The sequence below is a fragment of the Argopecten irradians genome, chromosome 8 (genome assembly GCF_041381155.1).
Source record: "Argopecten irradians isolate NY chromosome 8, Ai_NY, whole genome shotgun sequence".
Classification (NCBI taxonomy): Eukaryota; Metazoa; Mollusca; class Bivalvia; order Pectinida; family Pectinidae; genus Argopecten; species Argopecten irradians.
This window is the reverse complement of record NC_091141.1, coordinates 30,207,896-30,232,403: the sequence shown is the minus strand read 5'-3', so window position 1 is coordinate 30,232,403 and position 24,508 is coordinate 30,207,896. Positions and strand designations below refer to the sequence as shown.

The following is a 24,508-nucleotide window of genomic DNA, read 5'->3' as shown; positions in this document are numbered from 1 at the left end:
ATTATAGCACATATAATGTAAAGTTACATGTATCCGCACCAGTTATTGTGAATAGTCTTCTGGAAATCGTATAATGATGCAGTTATATTTCCGGATGATATCATACCTTCGTGCACGAAGATAATTATTTGAACATGCATTTCAATTTAAATTACCATTGATTCATGTCAAAATAGTTTTATATTGTGATATATAGTATAAAGATTTTGTAATATAATTAAACAATCAGGTAGGTATTATAGTAGTCCCTGGATTTATATTTCATTCCCACACTGTTTCATCTCGTTAACGTCTTATACCTCCCTTAAGTGTTTTGTATATTTCGTTTTCGTGTTTCATTCGAAATAACTACGTGGTTTATGTCATGCTGCTCGGACATTCCATAAACGGAAATCTAAGAATTATTTCCAGAACACGTATACAATATAAAACAAAATATCAACATAATATGCTGAGATTATAAGTCATTTGTTATACTTGACAAAAGACACATCTGCGTATTGCAACATTATAAAATGGACACTACTACAGCTGATGGTATCTTAGTGAATCCTTTCCAAATTTTAGTTGATACATGTAGACGATTACGTAGGATACCTCAAACATTCTATTGAATAGTGTTTAATTTATCTGATTATCGAATCCTACTTAGAAAAGTCACATTGGTTGTAAAGAGTGTTGTGTTGTTGTAAATGTAATGTATTACTATTGACTACAATTTGTTTTCACCTATAAACATCGTAAAACTCGTCACCAATGTTTCATACATTCCATTTAATGTTCTATTCGCGACAGTACGCACTATCAAGGAGAAGATTCGAATATTTTGAAAGCGAAAACCAAGGAGATATTTTAGATCAATATATTTTTTTCTTCTTTTCTCTTCAATCAGATAGAAGAATATTCCAAACTATTGTGAGCAAATTGCTTATCATTCTCATTTTTTAAACTTATTTTTGTTGTCTCAATATTTAAATATCAGTCTGTTTGTATGAGTTATTTAATTTGCTTCGCAAAATATACACGGAGCTTGCTATTATATTAATCTGACCGAGTTCAAAGATCTTACAAAAGTTTTCACGTTTGTCGAAGCTACACCTACCCACTGTATGGTAACGGGATCCGGCCCTAGTTGTTTGATATCTACTTCTGTAAAAATCGTACCCAACAAATGAGAGGGGTAACTGCTAAATCACTTCAAAAACTCGATATTATTTCATTTGTTTATCGAAACCAATAAAAAATAGAACAGTGAAAGCGTAAAAATCTAATATGTCCCACAATTGTATGTGAAAATGAGAATAAGTTCTCCTTTAGTTGTATTCAAACATGTAACCTGGATTGCATTTTCGTACAAAACTGAGACAAATGCGAGAAATTATGACAATAGCACATGATATCGGATGCATTTCGTTAAGGTAAGATCTTGAATGAAGAATTAGGATAAAACAAAAACGATCTATCACTATCATAAATGCATCTTTTGTGCTATAATCGATGATGTTTAGTGAGCATATTATGACTAAAGTGTACGTGTTTGGTACGCACAAAATTCCGGTTTGGTATAGTCATTAGTGTATGGTATCGTATAACAACTTGGTAAAATTTTAATCACAAACAGGGAGCCGCAAAACGTGGCATAATCCCCCGCGCTCCACAGTTGGTATATGTGAAAACCCAAATATCAAGCTCAGAGTAAGAGTTATTAATGTACATGTATAACTTTACGTTCGGCACATTCTTTATATATGTAACGCTGTGTCGAAAAGCAGCCTCGAAAGATGTAAGAAGTAAATGATTTTATATAAATTGATAGTAAACATTATGTATACTGATCAATCCCCGTCAAATAGTCTACCGCTTATTGTAAGTATTCCTAATAATTGGTTTTAAAATCTTTTTCTTCATTTTGAAAGCAGAAGAGTGATTCAATGAACCCATTCTAAGTCCACAAATAATTCTAAATCATATAAAGGTATAATAAAACGCTGGGATATTTGATATTTTTGCTGTTTTAATAAGTAGTATTATTTGACAATACTCTGTAAGGAATATTGGGAATATTGGCTAGCTTGAAGTGAAGTTTGGAATCATAGAGGAAAATAAATTTGCAACATATTAAGCGTAAATAGGGATAAATATATTATTTGTGTAGAAAAATAGATGGGTAATAATCATAAATCTAAATCTAAATATTGTCAAAAACGGTACAACAGTTACAATTGAATTGATTAATAGAAACTGATTAATTTAAAATAGGTAATTAAAACTGTCGCGATTTGCGTTTATGTGAGTTGTTAAAACTACATAATTCCATAACGTAGAATTTGTTAAGACATTGTTTATGTGCACGTCATGATTTATTGTATGTTGGACATGTTTGAGAATGTTTGGGAATAAAAGTCTGGTGCTTCCAGTTTTAGTTTGAAGTTTATAAAAATTGGATAATGCAAAACCGGCTAAAGAACAAAGGTTGTTGTTAGAGCTACACAATCAACGCTTAGATATTAGTATAAATATAGATAAAGATTAATTTTATAAAAAAACATTATAAGTTACATAGTTTGAAAAAAACACAAATACAATGTTAAAACCACCTTGATGGTTTTTTTTCAAAGTGTATTTAATAATGACACAGTCTGATATCTTGATGTTGCCCGTCCTTTTATCTTTACTACCTGTCTTTATAGTGATTTTATTTTACATGTAACGTCTGTATTCAGTGAACATAAATAACTGAAAATTGTTTTCTTGATTAATCTTGCCTACAAATGAATTCCTTCAATACTCATTCTATGATTTTATTGAAAGTTAAATAGCAGTGCAAAAAACACATACTGATGTTTATAAGAGTGGGTGATTCTGTTGAATGTCAGGGAATTATCTGTCTGTTTATCTTTATTGTTTGTTATCTAATCCTTACTTTTCTTCTCTTCCAACGTGTGAGTATCCTACTACAGTTACACGGTGATGTAATGTATCATAATAACTCTTGTACAATTTTGATATTAGTTTGTCCTCTTATTTCCAATGTTTCACAGAGGAAAACCTTTTATTGGGAGTTGTCTTAATCATGTTTCAGTTTGCATTTATGTATAAAAAACATTGCATATAACCATGACATTACACCACCGTTAACATACCTCCTAGTTTAAAAGTTAAGGAACGTATTTTTTATTGCAAACGATATATGTTCAATAACAGCATAGTTATGAAAAACATGATTAAAATGAAGTCTTTTTAATTTGGATTAGTAGTTGGTTTTAAAGTTTTTGTCCTTCCTTTTAGAAGTGGAAGTGTATTTCAATGAACATTTTCGCCATCCTCAAATAGTTTTAAATCTTAAAACCTATAACAAGCTGCTGGAAGTGTTTTTTATGTTTTGCTATTAGTTTTATTTGACAGTCTTCTGTAATCTATGTTGAGATCATTACTCGATGACCATTAATACACACTAAAACCCAATATAAAATAGGGTATTCGAAAAATAAGTGTACTTTTTCTTTAACTGAAACTCAAATGAATAAAACCTTAACATATAAGATCTTTAAGTGGTATTCTTAGCACAAAAATGGGAGACGATTACATAGATGATACGTACACTGTTCTGATCACTGTCATTATATTGAAAACGATGGTAGTTACAAATACCTGACACAGAATGGGAAATATACAACACACACCGAATATATATCAACAAATTTAGGTCAAAACATATAGGAAACTTTGTATCAACATTGTATATCTGGAGTCAAATACAAAAAAATGAATTAGTGCTATGGTGATGACCACGTTCATATCTGTACTTTATTATATGTATCAGTTCAGATATTGATCTTGGTCATCTATGCCTATGTTGTACCCCATCTTTGCTGTTTAGTTCAAATAATTGTTCTCCAATCTTATTTTTATTGATGTTTATCAATAACACATGATGTTATTCTATCAAACTTGAAATATTGGAGAAGTCATTAATAAATGACATTTAACAACAAATATTGTCTCCATAATTATTCCTTTGAGTACAGCAAACATAGCTTCGGTCACTTTGCTCTATGTTACGAAACTGAGATAACATAAATGACATTTATTGACCATGGTAAAATAAATAGATTTATGTCAGACTGTTTCATTTTTTACTTCCTAATTTGTAAGTGGGGCCCAGTGCACTTAGGGGTGTTTACTTATACACACATGCAGGGTCATAGAGTACATGTGCCTGCGTGATGGAATTTCCCTAAATTAGCTTGACCCCTGGTCAGTGTGAGAGAGTAATTGATTGGTCAACCGATCAGATGATTTGCTTACAGCCTCCGGACCAATCACTGAGGGCGTTGACCTTTCTTTGTCCTCGATGGCGTCATTATCGCATTACCATCTAGCCAGTGTGAAGTTTGTGTGTGTGTCTAATTAAGATTATCCATAATCTACAGAATTCTTTCAATTTCCCTCCCATCTTTCCCGCCCCTTTTTTCATATTTATTTATTCCTTTTATTGGATGTCATTGGGCCGGTGTCTTATCAACAGAGGCTATTGTTTCACAAGCCTATGTTGTATTTTGTAGTTTTTAATTTTTGCCTATTTGGTACCCCATCTTTGCTGTTTAAATCAAATATTTGTTTCCCAATCTTATTTTATTGATGTTTATCAATAGCACATGATATGTTATTCTATCAAACTTGAAATATTGGAGAAGTCTTTTTAATAAATGGCAATTTATACCCCATCTTTCCCTTTAATTCAAATATTTGTTCTTCAATCTTATTTCTATTGATGTTTATCAATAACACATGATGTGTATTTTATCAAACATGAAATATTGTAGAAGTCATTAATAAATGACAATTTATACCCCATCTTTCCCTTTAGTTCAAATATTTGTTCTCCAATCTTATTTTTATTGATGTTTATCAATAACACATGGTGTTATTTTATCAAACTTGAAATATAAGTTATTAATAAACATAGCTTCTGTCACTTTGCTCTATGTTGTGAAAATGAGATGACATAAATGATTATGTTTACATCCAGAGTGCAGTGAATTGAGTATACATAATCAGACCATGATATCAAGGTGTGCCCTATAATTTCATTTTACATTTCTACTGTGTTATTATTGGTAATGGTAAAGTGATTTCTGCAGTGATTTTACAGTGAATACACTTTGTGTTGTAACTAATGTTCATAAGGCATCATACATGTTTGTCTAACCATTTAAACGATTTTAAAACTTCAATTCACCAATAGAACCTGGTGGCTGTAAAACCTTAATAGATCATTAAAGATAAAATAGCATGTCAATATGTCCCCCAATTACAGTATATACAAAATAAAGCTACATGTATTCGCACCAAGTGTCGTAAATAGTCTTCTGGAAATACATAAATGTAGTATAATGTCACAGTCGTACCTTCATTCTCATATATATTTAGTTCCATCTTGAAAAAAATGGTGTTCAGTTTGCATAAATTAACCAAAGGGTATTAAAATGGGAAATAATATTGATAGCATAATACAAATTGTTATATATACTAAACAATATTGTCATATATTTAAATAATCCTCGGTTGTAGCATTAGTATTCCCCTGGATTTATTCTTCATTCACTGTCAGTGTCATCTCGTTAACGTCGTACATTGTATAACTCGCTTTAATGTTCCATTCGAAGGAACTACGCGATTTATGTCATACTAGTCGGATATTGCAAAAAACAAAAACCTAAGAACTATTTCCAGAATACTGGCAGATAAACATGTATTAGCATAATAATTATACTAAAGACGATTACCATAATTGATATAAAAACACTTGACAAGTGTATCGTAACATTGTGAATGAACAGTGTCTAGTATATCAATGACATACGCGTGAATCCTCCTGAGGATAAGTTTATACGGTAGACGATTACGTAGGACCCTCCAAATTTCATTCCAGTTATGTTTAAATGTATGTGAGTATTCTACTTTATAAAACTGCATTGTACTCTATGCAATTCAAAAGAAAACATTTTGAAAGTGAAAATATAAGATAGAATATTAACAAGGTCAGACATGTTCCTAATTCGAAAATGAATTGATTTGTGAAACATTTTCTAAGAATCAGATAATATGAACTCATTTATGTTTTCTTAACGAATCCATGCTGATTAAAATACAGTAAATCAAATTGATAATGTCAGAATACTTCACCGCCATAACATTACGTTAAAAACTAAAATTATTTTTACAAATAGTTATTATACGATAAAAACTGAGCTAATGAGAAATACTTGGTTTAGTCAGCGATACAAACTACAGCAATAAGAGATATGATGTAGAATAACAAAAGGGAATATTAAAGTATCTTAATTGTGTACAGTAATAAATTGTAAATGAAAGTAAAAAACTAGGATATATTTACCTACCCCCAAAATCGGTCTTTATTCATTGATTGGCAAACATTCTACAGGCTTAGTCATGGTATATGTAAACCATTCCGAAGTATGCGTATAACGATTAATACTTCGTTTTTAATGGCGTCATGGTGTAAATACCAATAACATTCAGTATTACATTTCGATTTATTGTTACAATCGATAAAACATTTTTCCATTCGAACTCATATAACGTACTTGTATGTGCATATAAACACTAGAAAAATACATCACATTGATGTTTTCAAAAGCATAATATTCATTGTAATACACTTGAGTATATCTGTCTTAAACACTTATGTAACCATGTCATTCCACCACTGTTGATATGACCTCAGTACTTTAGTCTCGAACTCCTTTTAATAAATTGCATGGACCCGACCGTTGGTCCTTGTGTTCCATGTAACAAAACCTCGGATATCTCGAACCGCTAGTCGTCAAATACTCCTCATTCTAATAACAGAAATATATTCATTTCTATCAAATATATAATAATTAAACCAGGCATCATGATTTCTCGAACATAAAACCTCGGATAGCTCGAACCGCTAGCCGTCAAAGAATACTCCCCATTCTATTAACAGAAATATATTCCTCTCTATCAAATATATATTAATTAAACCAGGCATCATGATTTGTCGAACAGGTGTGTGGTTTTTTATATTACTTTTTACAGCATTGTTATGTACACTAGTTGTGGTTCATTCCCATTTAGCCAACATGTTGTTTTTGCTATATAAACTTTACCTGAGTTTACCTGGTAATATTTTAATTACTCGGTGTTTCTAAAAATCGAAAAACTGAGTCATTATGCTCTATATTTCATATGCAATATGCAAAATTCATTAACACATATAAACTTATCTATTCAGTATATTATATCAATTTATAAATATATTTAAAAATCATAAATAGTTCTTATTACAACAACTGATGTACTTTTTAGAAAAAATGCATGTAATTAACCACTGTTTTGTTAATATTTTGTAGCCATTGCTTACATATTTTGGAACTAAGTACATCTATTTTTATGATTCACGTATGATTTCAATTTTATTTGTGTCGTACGTTGAGTATCAGAGTGATTTAGGTCAATTTATGGAAAACATTTAATGTTAACGTTTTAGATCAACACACATGTTCCTGATCGTGTGGACACTTTCCCTTAAATTTTTCATTTTCCCTAACGCTGTGCCGATATTGACAAGCTACAGTAAAACATTATATTAGCTATGATGAATGTAAATACTTCATTTTTTTTAATTTTCAAACAGTTTACATAACACACATAAATAGACACCAAACAAACACATTCATACGCACTCACCCACAACACTCAGACATTAACCTTTACGTTTTATTAAGTCATACCTACATCTAAAAGCTTGCACCTATATAATATGACAAATCATAGTATTACGCTGCATGACAAATAACATGACAAATTATACATACACGTACATGTATTCAAAATACACGCATGCCTGTATACATCCATATATGCATGCATACAAGCACACATACATAAAAACATGCATATTATAGCAAGTGATCGGCTGGTGTAGTGGTAAAGCCGCTGGCCTTTCACCTAGCCGGCCGGGGATCGATCCCCGACCTGAACGTGAAAAGGTTAGGGGATACCTGCCCGATCACGAGGGTTTTATAGTATAGCATACATACACATGCATAACAAACATCGATATATAAATGCATCAATCTAGACAGTGGAACTACAGAAGAAAAAAAACAAAAACGCGAGGGGATGTACTGTTTCCTAATTACACCTATTATATTGTATTTTACAAACAATTATAATGCTATAAAAATGCGCTTATAAGAAATAATTGGTCTAGTCATTCTACTGGCTTGCCCGTGGTATATATTAATCATTCCGAAGTATGTTTATAACGATAAATACTTTGTTTTTAATGGTGTCATGATAAGTTTCTGTGTGAATACTAAAAACATTCGTTCTTAAATTTTGCATAATTGTTAAAATAAATCAATCATTTTGGCATTCCGACTCATATAACGTACTTGTTAACATGTAAACACTAGGGCAATGCTTCACATCGATGATTCCGAAAGCAAAATATTCAGTGTAAACATATTTTAATTAAGTTTGATTACACCTGTTCGTCTAAAACACTTGGATGTAACCATCTCATTCCACCACTGTCATTATGGCCCCAATACTTTAGTATTTTGGTATTTTTAATATTTTGATGTCTGCAAATTATCTCAATTGTCACAAATAAGTATATCCCTCTGTGACCGTATACACAATAGACCGTCATCTGTCAGGAAAATATGTTCTTAGTTGTTAACATTGAGCATTAATTTCGTAATTTCACTACGTCATCTGTCTTCCAGAATTATTTTTTATTTATTTGGTGATTTTTATTTCTTAAGAATGTAGTCTCATGGTAAGGGAGACAGATCATGATTTTTTCATACAGACGCTTGAGTTATGACAGTGCCCCAAGCTCTTCAAGCATTTGAATGACCGCGATTCGATTAATACCCCCTTTTCTGAAGTTTGAATTTATGAATTATTTTTTTATTAGTTTTAAAAATAACAACACAAATAATCCAATCAATCTAAAATTGCTATTTTATGGTAAATATATATTGATTAAACAATGTTAATCATTTTAAAACTAAAACTATTGGCATCTAGGCTATATTGTAACAAAATATTCTGCAGTGAATGTATAAAAGGTATATATAATAGGAGAGATAACTCTATTGTGAATCCCGTCTTTTTCAATGAAAAATGTAGGTTTTTTTGGTGCTAAAAATGCTCTGTCTTGACAAATTGTGGTTCAATTTTCTTGAAAATTGACTGATTAAAGGCAACTTTGTCACTTTTTAGTCTGTTATTTTTCTATAAAAATTAAACTTCACAATTTTGATTTATTTTCGTTTTGGTGAGAATGTTTTAGGTAATTTACTTGCGTCTTTTTTACCTAATTTCCTCCAAAAATGATCACTAGAGATTAATTATGACGAGAAGTAAAGCATTTTTTTCTTAAAGGATTAATATATATCTCGTCAATTAAACAATATATATATCGTAGAACATTTTGTTAATTATTTTCATTTTCGGGGCGGATTTAGTACAGACTAATGCTGTTTTTTCATGTGCAGAATCTACTCAAAAATGGCAAATTTGAATATTTATTTAGAAAAAATGGATGGTTCAATTTCTTCGAAACTTTGACAGAAGATGCATAACAACATATTTACTTCATGACTCAAATATGAAAAATATTGAACTACAGGAAAATTTTGGGGGATGTGAGACTACCACCTTAAGGTGAAAATTTATTATCCCCAGCGCATTATTCATCCACAAATATTTATTAATTCATCTACATCTTGGAACTCGCTGTCAGTGTTTCATTCATATCGTTTTGATGTTTTATTCGAGATAACATAAATTACTGATTATATCCCTCTGTCTCCGGTGTAAATAACACTCTGTCTACACTGTCATGTTATCTTTGTATTATGGAAACCCATGTTTAATGTAGCTCATGCATTTCAGCTTAATTGATAATATCAGAACATTTCACCGCCATAACCCGGTGTTACACAAAGACGTGAAATTTGGTATATACTTATTATAGACAATATTAATTATTTCTTGTCAACATCTTAAACGGTCCTAATGTAAAGCTGTCATATGAACGTATGATATTGGCTTTTAGTATATTATGCTACACATATTATCCAGACATAATAAAACGATGATACAAATATATCCAGGACAAAAATCTTCGTCAACTGCAAATGATCTATCATTATAAACCTTTCTTCATCGCATAGTCGCTTATCAGAACAATGTAATTTTGACTTCAAGTCATTTTTTTTTAAATGTGAATATTTTATTTGAACTCTAAAATAAAAGGACATACTGATTTCCTCCCATCAGGTTCAAAGAAGCCAAAGCTGATATAATATAAAAAAATAATTTCCTTGAAAGTGTTAATGATCTACTTTTATGAAGCTTTTCCTTAAACATATTACATTCATACACTTTTATTCAATTATGCTACAAATCCTAACACTGACTAATTGGTCTCTGTGTATTTCATGTATTAAAACCTTGGATAGCTCGAACCGCTAGTCGTCAAATACCCTTCTTTCTATTAACAGAAATTAACCCCCTTTCTATCAAAGACAGTAATTAAATCAGGCATCTCGATTTGTCGAACAGAAGCGTGGCCTTTCATATTGATTTTTAAAGATGCTCCACCGCCGACAAATGGTATTTTTTCACTATCAAAAACAGGAGCAGACGATTTGGTATTTTTCTTCAGTTACAAAAGTTACTTACTTTGCACCATTACCACCATTGAAAAGTTTGAGGTTCTTATTTTACTTTAAGTTAAAAATATGAAAAATAATTAATTGCATCCCGAAAAAATTCCGTCGCACTATATCTTATATGAAATGAAGTACTCATTGCACATGCACCAAAGGCAACATGAGTTATTTCATATTATTTTTTGTGTAAATTAGACATATATATACACGATTGAAGACCAATTATTGTTTAAATAATGAATATCACTTATGCTCTGTCGGCGGTGGAGCATCTTTAAATCATTGTTATGTACATTTTATCCATTTGTATACACTAGTTGTATTACAACAATAAATTGTTTTTAGAAACAATCAAAATACTGTTAAACACAAAACCCATGTCATTGACATACATTTTTTTATCATAATTTGAATATTTGACTAAATGACATACCACGGATGATTCGAATACTCCTTGTTCCTCGAATTATTAACCGAGTTCTTTGCAGTTCGACTTACGGATATGTGACTGTATTATGTTCGAGTTGAACGCAGACAAATGATTAATTTATGTAGATATATACCACCTGATACAAATACATTACATGACGCTAACTATATACCCATTCTAAATCGTTTACATTATTACAATCAAACGCAACTATGAATGCAGTTTTAAGATTAATCATTAGAGTAAACAGAAATCCGAATCCAATACATTAAAAAAACAATTACATATCAGGTGTGTTCCCTACAGAATAATATCAAATCATCGCTGTACATGTTTTTTAGCAAGATTTGTGAATTAATCATGAATTATCAACACCAGTTCGATAGGACTTAGCCACGTAGCTAAAACATTATATATCAAATACATAATATAAACTAATATATTGGTATATTTATTGGTTTTGTTCTGTAAACATAATTGTAAAAATGTTTTAAAAAACGACAAATAATGCATATTAAATCGCATAGTGAATATCATATTCAATATTCCAAGAACTGACACATTCATTCACAATGAAGAGATTTAATAAAGAAATCGATTAAATATCACATATTCCGCTAATAGATTAAAACATACTACTGCTATTATGAATCATTGGATGCTTCTAATATAAAAAATAGCACGTAAATCATAAGTAAAATTACACAAACTCCAAAAATATAATAAATAGTGTGAATGTAGACACACATAATTTTAAAATAGTAACCTTTATACATTAATTCTAAATAGTCAATCTCAGTCAAATATTCCATTTGCAATTTTTATAACATATATTTATATGTCTGTAACTTGGATATCATCTGTGCACCTATACCTATGTTGATATGATAGGAAGGTATCGACTTTAAGTTGTCGGAATTGAATATAGTTATAAAATATCTGACTAATTAAGTTTCATAATACCTGATCTGAAAGTTTGTAATATTAGGATTTCATTACATTACTGAATTCATGTTTTCTAGTTTTAATACTTACAACGTACTTATGGTTTGCTAAAATAGCAAAGACCGCACACTGTTATTATCATACGTTACATCTTTTGAAAACTAATTGATAAACTGTTCGCTACCATCGGATCTTTCTTTTCTTAATTTTAAAGGCTCTCCAGTAATTAGGTAGATGACAATTTCAGTAATGATATTAATTGATTAAGTGTGTCCTGTTTCCGTAAGCATTAACGTATTCCCCTGAACCCATTCGTTATTCGTAATCGTATTGTTTATCTTCATGCTATTGTATAGCGTCTTTTGTTTTACTGCTTTATCGGAAGATACTATGCAATACAATTCAGAGTACTCCAACTTTTTAAAAGTCGAATACACTATATCTAATTGAACAATGTTACAAAAGTTTGTCTTTTTATATTAGAAAAAATATTGTGTTGTCATATTAAATACTGTCGGAAATTATACAGTGTTTACCAAAACAGGACATATACACATACGTATACTATAACGTCAGCCGAATCGGGATACGAATAGTTTTGTAACATATCAAAATGTCAACTGACGAACCTTTTGATCTTTAAATGAAATCCAAACAATGAGTTGTTAAGTTAGACAATTACATAAATGGATTATCTCTTTTTTGTTTCAATTATGTTACGGACATTAACAGTAGCATCACATCACACAGTCGTTCGACTTGGATAATAAACATATATACAGTAAAACAAACCATCGTCTATTAGATATGGTCAATGGTTTTCGACAAAAATAGTATCATGGTTTGGGGGTTATCATTAACTTTGTATTCGTTTAATAACACGCTGTAGATGATTCAGCTCGGTTGCATCAAACACAGATATCCGTGAAGTATATACTTCACATTCATGATGTTAAAAACATTTCCAGTAAAAATTGGATGAAAAAACATTTTAGAAAATATTTTGATGTATACGTTTAAACTGTGAATGGTACTGTTTAATGTCTGGGTATTACCTGTCTATTTAACTTTATTGTCTGTTATCTAATCATGTACACGGTGATGTATCCTGGCCAGTTTTTGCCTCTGTCCTCTCAGCGCTGTATTTGCCTCCATACAATCTGTATAATAATATATCTATAATTTTCCATGTTACTTTCGAGATTCTTTTACAAGAAGATAAATGGTTTCTGTTTCTTATTGTCATCACAGAATAAATGCTGTAAACATACTAATGACATGAACACGTCAAATATTCAGAATAAAAAAACATTCTAACTTATTATCAACATTATGTTTATATGGAACATGTGACATAGTAAAAAGTAAAGTATATAAGAATGTATCACCTTTAAGTATCGGGTTATGTACCCATTAAAACTGAGAAAACCTCAAACAGAAGTATCAGTGGTTTACTAACCTGATATATAATATCACTACTATACTACATTGTATTATTCTGTCTATGAATGAATTATCTCCCTAATACAATCATTAAAAATATCCATATAAAATTTATATTTAGACTATCTATAGGAGTATAATACATGGTATTGTTACATGAACGAATAACAGAAATGAGAAACCAGCAGCTTAATTCAAAACACAATTTAATTATATATATACAATATTATACAGAGATGGTTTACAATATCTAAAGTAACTGGTGGTGGTACAAGAGTAATTCGATGATTTAAAGTGTTACTTATCTGTATGCGAATGTCCTGGTATAGTCCTTGATCCTTCCAGGTTTCAAATTAACAATAATCACAAATCCACGAGGAAAATGAATGTCCACAGATGATTTTTAAAGTTCCAGGCAATATGAATAAATCCACACAAATTGTTATAATAATCCACAGATAAAGTCACAATAGCTCTCCCAATATATTCTTATATGACGCTGTACAATTCTTGATATGTCTCTAATTACATGTCTTATTACTACAGTTCTGATTAGCCTTGGACAGCTTGTGTATATATAGCTAAACCCTAATTCAAGAATATTGGAGAACCTTCAACTTCTAGAAATATCTAACTAAAAACAGTAAACAAATAAACACACAGAACTTTCGAACTTTCTGGAAATAGATCATTCTAGATATCTACTTATAATCGACATGTTTACAAACATGATAATATTCTAGAAAGTTATATAACCTAAATCAATGATATGACCTTTATAGGATGTATTGATAATAAATCTATAGGAGTTATCTCTTTTATCTAATAACAACATGTATTTATTGTCATACATAACAGTATATTAATAATATTCTCTGTTTTATACTTACCTTTTTTGTTTAATAAATATGTTGTTTAATCAACTGAATACATGTACATAATTTAATTTGTATAATTTCTGGCTAGGAAATGGCTTATATAGGCCTAGCCTGTTGCCCATTCTTATCTATTCAATGACATTGGTTGAAGTCAAAGTATCGGATTCAATATAACAATACAATGTCATTTTACCCGTTTATTTAGAAATAATCATACAGCACTGGTATCATATCTTCGCGTTCAAAGTAACAAAGGTGTTTTGTCTGCAAAATATATCTCTAGAATGAAACTGCTAAACAAACCTATAGTAAAAATAATTTGTCACTGCTATAATAATACGCCACTCTATTCTATTCATTTAAATGGACAATAAGTGAAAGTTAAAAAGCTTGCATTAGAGATTGAAAAAACTGAAGTAACATGTTTAAAAAATAATGTTGATAATTGTTGATACATCAGCAATGAGGATAGTAGCCTTATCGTTTGTTCAACCACGCGAATCGTACTCAGAACGACGAATATTTTAGTAAGTATTTTGATATATACGTTTTACATGTGCATGATACTGTTTCATGTCTTTGTATTACCTGTCTATTTACCTTTATTGGCTGTTATCTAATCCTTACATGTCTTTCCTTTCCGAGAATGAGTATCTTGCTACATTTACACGGTGATGTCTTACATTTTTTGCCTCTGTTCTCTTAGTGCTCAAAAAGTGCCTCCAAAAATCTGTATCTAGAAGAATGTATCTATAATTATTGTTCACGCTACTTACGAGATTATTTCATATGACGATAAATACTTTCTGTTTCCTATTGTCATTACAGAATATATGCTGTAAATATACTTATGACATGAACACGTCAAATATTCAGAAGAGAAAAAAAACTATCCACATTATGTACATACACTGGAAGACCATAAAGGCCTAATTTTGACAGAAATTGCCCTAATTTTCAAAACAGGCCTAATATTGAGAGAAAATGACCTAATAATCAGAAAAAGTCTAATTCTGAGCAAACTGGTCTAAAAATAACCACCATGGTACTAATTTCCATGACCCTGTCTAATATTACAGCGGCGGTCTAATTTTCAGTGATGGGTCTAATTTTCAGTGACCGGGTCTAATTTTCAGTGATGGGTCCTAATTTTCAGTGATGGGTCTAATTTTCAGTGACCGGGTCTAATTTTCAGTGTTGGGTCTAATTTTCAGTGACCGGTCTAAAGTTGGTGACCACAGTCTAATATTCCAGCGGTGGTCTAATTTTCAGTGACCTGGTCTAATTTTCAGTGACCGATCTAATTTTGATGACCCGAGTCTAATTTTATAATGGTGGTCTAATTTTCAGTGACGAGTCTAATTTTCAGTGATGGGTCTAATTTTCAGTGACCGGTCTAAAGTTGGTGACCACAGTCTAATATTCCAGCGGTGGTCTAATTTTCAGTGACCTGGTCTAATTTTCAGTGACCGGTCTAATTTTGATGACCCGAGTCTAATTTTATAGTGGTGGTCTAATTTTCAGTGACGAGTCTAGAAATAAATAAATCTAAAGAATAGATGCAAATTGTCAGGGTTGCATTATTTGATCCGTTGTTGTTATTATATTAATAGTCATAAATATGTATCAATTATAATGGAACTTTGTTGATCGCCCGCGCAGAATAAATAATGACAAAGGGCGTAGCCCGAGGTCATTATTTTAAATTCAACAAGGGTGATAGAACACCATATGCACTGAAATAAAGATCCTTAATCTGTATATCAGATATGTCGTTTCATTAACAAATGTCAAAAACAATTTCTAATGTGTACATTTATAACAAGAAAAGCATTTGTCAAAAAACACCTCCACTAAGAATGCAGCATTTTGCAAATGAAGTTTCCCAAGAGTTAATAACTCGGTGTTTCTAAAAATTGAAAAAATGAGTCATTATGCGCTATATTACGTACACAATATGCAGAATTCATTAACACAAATAAACTTTGTGTATCTTTTCAGTATATCATATCAATTTATAAATATATTTAGATATCATAAATAATATTTATCATAACAACTGATCTACTTTTTAGAAAAATGCATGTAATTAACCACTGTTTTGTTAATATTTTGTAGCCATTGCTTACATATTTTGGAACTAAGTACATCTAGTTTTATGATTCACGTATGATTTCAATTTTATTTGTGTTGTACATTGAGTATCAAAGTGATCTAGGTCAATTTATCGAAAATTTTTAATGTTAATGTTTTGGATCTGGATAATTCACTAATCTAAAGCATGCAATGAAACATTCAAACATGTGCAGTTATATTTACCTCATTCTAATTTTGTTAAAACAATCTAAAGTCTTCGATTCCTGTAATCTTCAGATATCGGACATTTTAATTGTGCTATAAACACAGTAAACACATGGACATAGTTTAATGGTGATAGACACAATTTCCTTATCGTGTGGACACTTTCCCTTAGTTTTTTTCATTTTCCCTAACGCTGTGCCGATATTGACAAGATACAGTAAAACATTATACTAGCCATGATGGATGTAAATACTTTATATGTTTTTTTTTTAATTTTCAAACAGTTTACATAACACACATAAATAGACACCAAACAAAGACATTCATACGCACTCACCCACAACACTCAGACGTTAACCTTTACGTTTTGTTAAGTCATACCTACATCTAAAAGCACGCATCTATATAATATGACAAATCATAGTATTACGCTGCATGACAAATAACATGACAAATTATACATACATGTACATGTATGCAAAATACATGCATGCCTGTATACATCCATAGATGCATTCATACAAGCACACATACATACAAACATGCATATTATAGCAAGTGATCGGCTGGTGTAGTGGTAAAGCCGCTGGCCTTTCACCCAGCCGGCCGGGGTTCGATCCCCGACCTGAACGTGAAAAGATTAGGGGATACCTGCCCGATCACGAGGGTTTTATAGTATAGCATACATATGTATAACAAACATCGATATATAATAAATGCATCAATCTAGACAGTGAAATTACAGAAAACAGACAAGAAGAAAAAAACAAAAACAAAAAAAAAACACGAGGGGATGTACTGTTTCCTAACTACACCTATTATATTGTATTTTACAAATAATTATAATGTTATCAAAAAATGTGCTAATGATAAATAATTGGTCTAGTCAGCGATACAAACTACAACAGTGAGTGATATGATGTAGAATTACAAAAGGGAATATGAAAGTATGTTACTTGTGTAGAGTAATAAAATCTAAATAAATGAAGTGAAAACTAGGATAAATTTATCTACCCCCAACGTATGTTTTTATTCATTAATTAGCATACATTCTACTGGCTTGACCGTGGTATATATTAACCATTCCGAGGTATTTTATAACGATAAATACTTTTTTTAATGGTGTCATGATAAGTTTCGGTGTGAATACTAAAAACATTCGTTCTTACATTTTGCATAATTGCTAAAATCAATCAATCATTTTGGCATTCCGACTCATATAACGTACTTGTTAACATGTAAACACTAGGGCAATGCTTCACATCGATGATTCCGAAAGCAAAATATTCAGTGTAAACATATTTTATTTAAGCTTGATTACACCTGTTCGTCTTAAATACTTGGAGGTAACCATCTCATTACACCACTGTCATTATGGCCCCAATACTTTAGTATTTTGGTATTTTTAATAGGTTGATGTCTGCAAATTATCTCAATTGTCACAAAGAAGTATATCCCTCTGTGACCGTATAAACAATAGACCGTCATCTGTCAGGACAATTTGTTCTTAGTTGTTAACATTAAGCATTAATTTCGTAATTTCACTACGTCATCTGTCTGCCAGAATTATTTTTTATTTATTTGGTGTGATTTTTATTTCTTAAGGTGAAAATTTATTATCCCCAGCGCATAATTCATTAACAAATATTTATTAATTCATCTACATCTTGGAACTCACTGTCAGTGTTTCATTCATATCGTTTTGATGTTTTATTCGAGGCAACAGAAATAACAAATTATATCCCTCTGTCTCCAGTGTAAATAACACTCTGTCTACAATGTCATGGTATCTCTGTATTATGGGAACCCCTGTCTAATGTAGCTCATGCATTTCAGCTTAATTGATAATATCAGAACATTTCACCGCCACAACCCGGTGTTACACAAAGACGTGAAATTTGGTATATACTTATTATAGATAATATTAATTATTTCTTGTCAACATCTTAAACGGTCCTAATGTAAAGCTGTCATATGAACGTATGATATTGGCTTTTAGTATATTATGCTACACATATTATCCAGACATAATAAAACGATGATACAAATATATCCAGGACAAAAATCTTCGTCAACTGCAAATGATCTATCATTATAAACCTTTCTTCATCGCATAGTCGCTTACCAGAACAATGTAATTTTGACTTCAAGTCATTTTTTTAAATGTGAATATTTTATTTGAACTCTAAAATAAATGGACATACTGATTTCCTCCCATCAGGTTCAAAGAAGCCAAAGCTGATATAATATAAAAAAATAATTTCCTTGAAAGTGCTAATGATCTACTTTTATGAAGCTTTTCCTTAAACATATTACATTCATACACTTTTATTCAATTATGCTACAAATCCTAACACTGACTAATTGGTCTCTGTGTATTTCATGTATTAAAACCTCGGATAGCTCGAACCGCTAGTCGTCAAATACCCTTCTTTCTATTAACAGAAATTAACCCCCTTTCTATCAAAGACAGTAATTAAATCAGGCATCTCGATTTGTCGAACAGAAGCGTGGCCTTTCATATTGATTTTTAAAGATGCTCCACCGCCGACAAATGGTATTTTTTCACTATCAAAAACAGGAGCAGACGATTTGGTATTTTTCTTCAGTTACAAAAGTTACTTACTTTGCACCATTACCACCATTGAAAAGTTTGAGGTTCTTATTTTACTTTAAGTTAAAAATATGAAAAATAATTAATTGCATCCCGAAAAAATTCCGTCGCACTATATCCTATATGAAATGAAGTACTCATTGCACATGCACCAAAGGCAACATGAGTTATTTCATATTATTTTTTGTGTAAATTAGACATATATATACACGATTGAAGACCAATTATTGTTTAAATAATGAATATAATGTATGCTCTGTCGGCGGTGGAGCATCTTTAACATCATTGTTATGTACATTTTATCCATTTGTATACACTAGTTGTATTACAACAATAAATTGTTTTTAGAAACAATCAAAATACTGTTAAACACAAAACCCATGTCATTGACATATATTTTTTATCATAATTTGAATATTTGAGTAAATGACATACCACGGATGATTCGAATACTCCTTGTTCCTCGAATTATTAACCGAGTTCTTTGCAGTTCGACTTACGGATATGTGACTGTATTATGTTCGAGTTGAACGCAGAAAAATGATTAATTTATGTAGATATATACCACCTGATACAAATACATTACATGACGCTAACTATATACCCATTCTAAATCGTTTACATTATTACAATCAAACGCAACTATGAATGCAGTTTTAAGATTAATCATTAGAGTAAACAGAAATCCGAATCCAATACATTAAAAAAAACAATTACATATCAGGTGTGTTCCCTACAGAATAATATCAAATCATCGCTGTACATGTTTTTTAGCAAGATTTGTGAATTAATCATGAATTATCAACACCAGTTCGATAGGACTTAGCCACGTAGCTAAAACATTATATATCAAATACATAATATAAACTAATATATTGGTATATTTATTGGTTTTGTTCTGTAAACATAATTGTAAAAATGTTTAAAAAAACGACAAATAATGCATATTAAATCGCATAGTGAATATCATATTCAATATTCCAAGAACTGACACATTCATTCACAATGAAGAGATTTAATAAAGAAATCGATTAAATATCACATATTCCGCTAATAGATTAAAACATACTACTGCTATTATGAATCATTGGATGCTTCTAATATAAAAAATAGCACGTAAATCATAAGTAAAATTACACAAACTCCAAAAATATAATAAATAGTATGAATGTAGACACACATAATTTTGAAATAGTAACCTTTATACATTAATTCTAAATAGTCAATCTCAGTCAAATATTCCATTTGCAATTTTTATAACATATATTAATATGTCTGTAACTTGGATATCATCTGTGCACCTATACCTATGTTGATATGATAGGAAGGTATCGACTTTAAGTTGTCGGAATTGAATATAGTTATAAAATATCTGACTAATTAAGTTTCATAATACCTGATCTGAAAGTTTGTAATATTAGGATTTCATTACATTACTGAATTCATGTTTTCTAGTTTTAATACTAACAACGTACTTATGGTTTGATAAAATATCAAACAGCGCACACTGTTATTATCATACGTTACATCTTTTGAAAACTAATTGATAAACTGTTCGCTGCCATCGGATCTTTCTTTTCTTAATTTTAAAGGCTCTCCAGTAATTATGTAGATGACAATCTGAGTAATGATATTAATTGATTAAGTGTGTCCTGTTTCCGTAAGCAGTAACGTATTCTCCTGAACCCATTCGCTATTCGTAATAGTATTGTAACTTGCTACTTTTTAATGGTCTTTTGTTTTTCTGCTTTATCGGAAGATACTATGGAATACAATTCAGAGTATTCCAACATTTTAAAAGTCGAATACCCTATATCTAAACAATGTTTAAAAAGTTTGTCTTTTTATATTAGAAAACATATTGTGTTGTCATATTAAATACTGTTGGAAATTATACAGAGTTTACCAAAACAGGACTTTATACACATACATATACTATAACGTCAACCGAATCGGGATACAAATAGTTTTGTAACATATCAAAATGTCAACTGACAAACCTTTTGATCTCTAAATGATACCAAACAATGAGTTGTTAAGTTAGACAATTACATAAATGGATTATCTCTTTTTTGTTTCAATTATGTTACGGACATTAACAGTAGAATCACATCACACAGACGTTCGACCAGGATTATAAACATATATACCGTAAAACAAACCATCGTCTATTAGATATGGTCAATGGTTTTCAACAGAAATAGTATCATGATTCGGTGGCTATCATGAGTTTTGTATACGTTTAATAACACGCTGTAGATGATTCAACCCGGTTGCATCAAACACATATATCCGTAAACTATATACTTCACATTTATGATGTTAAAAACCTTTGCACTAAAAAAATGGATGAAAAAAAAACGTTTTAATAAATATTTTGATGTATACGTTGAACTGTGAACGGTACTGTTTAATTTGTGGGTATTACCTGTTTATTTACCTTTATTATCTGTTATCTAATCATGTACACGGTGATGTATCCTGGCCAGTTTTTGCCTCTGTCCTCTCAGTGCTGTATTTGCCTCCATAAAATCTCTAAAATAATGCATCACCTTTAAATATCGGGTTATATACCCATTAAAACTGAGAAAACCTCAAAAAGAAGTATTAGTGGTTTATCAACCTGATATATTATATGACTATGGCACAACTATATATTATTTTGTCTATTAATGAATTATCTCCCTTATACAGTTATTAAAAAATATATCAATATGGAATTTATCTTTAGACTATCTATAGGATTATAATAGATGGTAAATAAATAATATTCTTTTTATACTTACCCTATTTGTTCAATTAATATTTTGCTTAACCAACTGAATGCATGTACATAATTTAATTTGTATAATCGCTAGCTAGTAGAGGGCTCATATAGGCCTAGCCTGTTGCCCATTCTTATTTCTTCAACAAAATTGGTTGAATTGAAAGTATCGGATTCAATGTAGCATTTACCCGTTTAGTTAGAAATAATCATATACCACTGGTATCATGTCTTCGCGTTCGAAGTAACAAATGTGCTTTGTCTGCAAAATATAACTGTAGAATGACAACTTAATTGCTAAACAAACATATGGTAAAAATAAATATATCCCTTTGTCACTGCTATACGAATACGCCACCCAATGTTAATGTAACTCTATTCTTACTCTTTAAATGGATAATAAGTGAAAGTTAAAAAGCTTTCATTAGAGATTAAAAAAACCTTATTATATATATATATAATAAGTAACATGTTTAAAAAATAATGTTGACAATTCTTGAGACATCAGCAATGCGGATAGTAGCCATTTTGTTTGTTCCGCTTGACAACCAATTTAGGACCGACCGCTATATAAACCACGTGAATCAAAATATGTGAATCGTACTCAGAACGACGAAATTTCGTCAAACAAGCCCGTAAGATTCCTGAAAAACAAATTTAATCATGTGTGTCAATTCATTCTAAGCGTAACATACTTCAATCAAATGACAGCTTGTATTGTATAAGTAAATATCGTTAGCTGAATTCCAAAATATTTAGAAATGATATAATCTTAAAGTGGTCTGTCATGTCGACAGGGATATCTCACCCCGAGGCTTGCCGATAATTGGCGGCCAAAATCATTCACGAGGGTTCAAATACTTGAAACTTGACAGATCTATGTTTGAGTATTTATCTCTCATATTGTAAAAAAAACTAACTTATTTAGAATTATTTAATAGTGTCGACATTAAATTTTTAAGCGTTGTTAAATTGTTAAGAAATTTGATAATTTTTTTTTTTTTTTTTTTAATGACGTTTAAAATTGTGCAATAACCGCCACATGTTTCAGTGACATAAACTAATTGCTTAATCATCACTTCATTAACGTGTTGAAACATTGGTAAGTAGGCATAGAAGTGTAAACCTTAAGTAGACAACCATTAAATGATTATGTATTATTGACATTTACACATGTGGTTTTAAGTTTTGTAATTATACACCTTTTCTTGCAATTTATAATGTAATGTATGCGCAGGTAAAACAATAAATCCACTTTGATATAATTTATCTTTTACATCCATTGGCGAATTGTAATCATATGTAGAAATGGTTACAATAAATATTTGTAAAGGTACACATATACTATTTTGTACATATTTTCCGTATTATTTTACGTTTCCTAGAAACTCGGATTTCCCCTGAATCAGTTTAGTATGGTGAAAATGCCTAATGTCGAATTTCCTATATTACGAAGATTTATCATGTGTTTTCGAAATGACATGTTTGCTACACCAAGTTTACGTCATCGATGTCATTTTATAAGAGGAACCGTACTGATAATGATAAAACTGGTAGGAAATACTTGTGGTATACATGATAACTGATATAACAATCAGATCAAATAAGATGTAATGATATTCAACTTATATCCATACCTTATTCAGGTAATTATTTGCACTTTGTTCGTAACTGACCTTCTCCTAATCAAACTATTGATAAAAGCGTTAATTATATATTAAACTTTTAGTAATAAAACCTGTCAAGTATTCGAACTATTTTAATGGGGAAAAAAACAAAAAAAGCAATACATGAACATACAAGACTCAATTTCTTTGCTGCAATATATGCGGTGAGTTACCATGAATTGTAGTGATACTGTATTAGACAGGTATGTAGATATGTAATTTTCCAAGGGAGATAAATTCCCACTTAACACTTAGATAAGTACACTCTTTAATAAGTCTAGGACTACCTAAATCTGTCATTACAGGTACACATTGTCAATACGATCGATATCAACATGTTTCATTGCATACATAGCTAGTATTGAGAAAGTAATCGAAATTGTAATTAATGATTAAATCCAACATTTAAATTAATATGCATTTACTTCCCTTTCACCATCCCAAAAACCGTAAACAAATGATGAAACATTAAGGGTTTGTATCAATAATTTGCATTCCATCCGAAATGATATAATATGGTATGATGATGATTTTTCATTGTTGGATGGACCTAATAACACGTATCACCATAGACACCATTACTATACCACATGTTATGTTAACTTGCTATGTGACGTTACCAAGGATAACTCGTATGTAGCGAGAGTGTTGTTATGGTCCCCTACACAAACCACCTAGAGATAGACAAAGGAATGAAATAACGTCTTTGATATCACGCGTA

At 30.6% G+C, this 24,508-nt stretch overlaps 1 protein-coding gene across 1 annotated transcript in view; it reads left to right on the top strand.

The window, feature by feature from the left end:
- LOC138329825 (tropomyosin-like) overlaps window positions 1-24,508 on the top strand; it is a 1,360,115-nt gene that overhangs the window by 56,366 nt on the left and 1,279,241 nt on the right. The window lies entirely within an intron of this gene.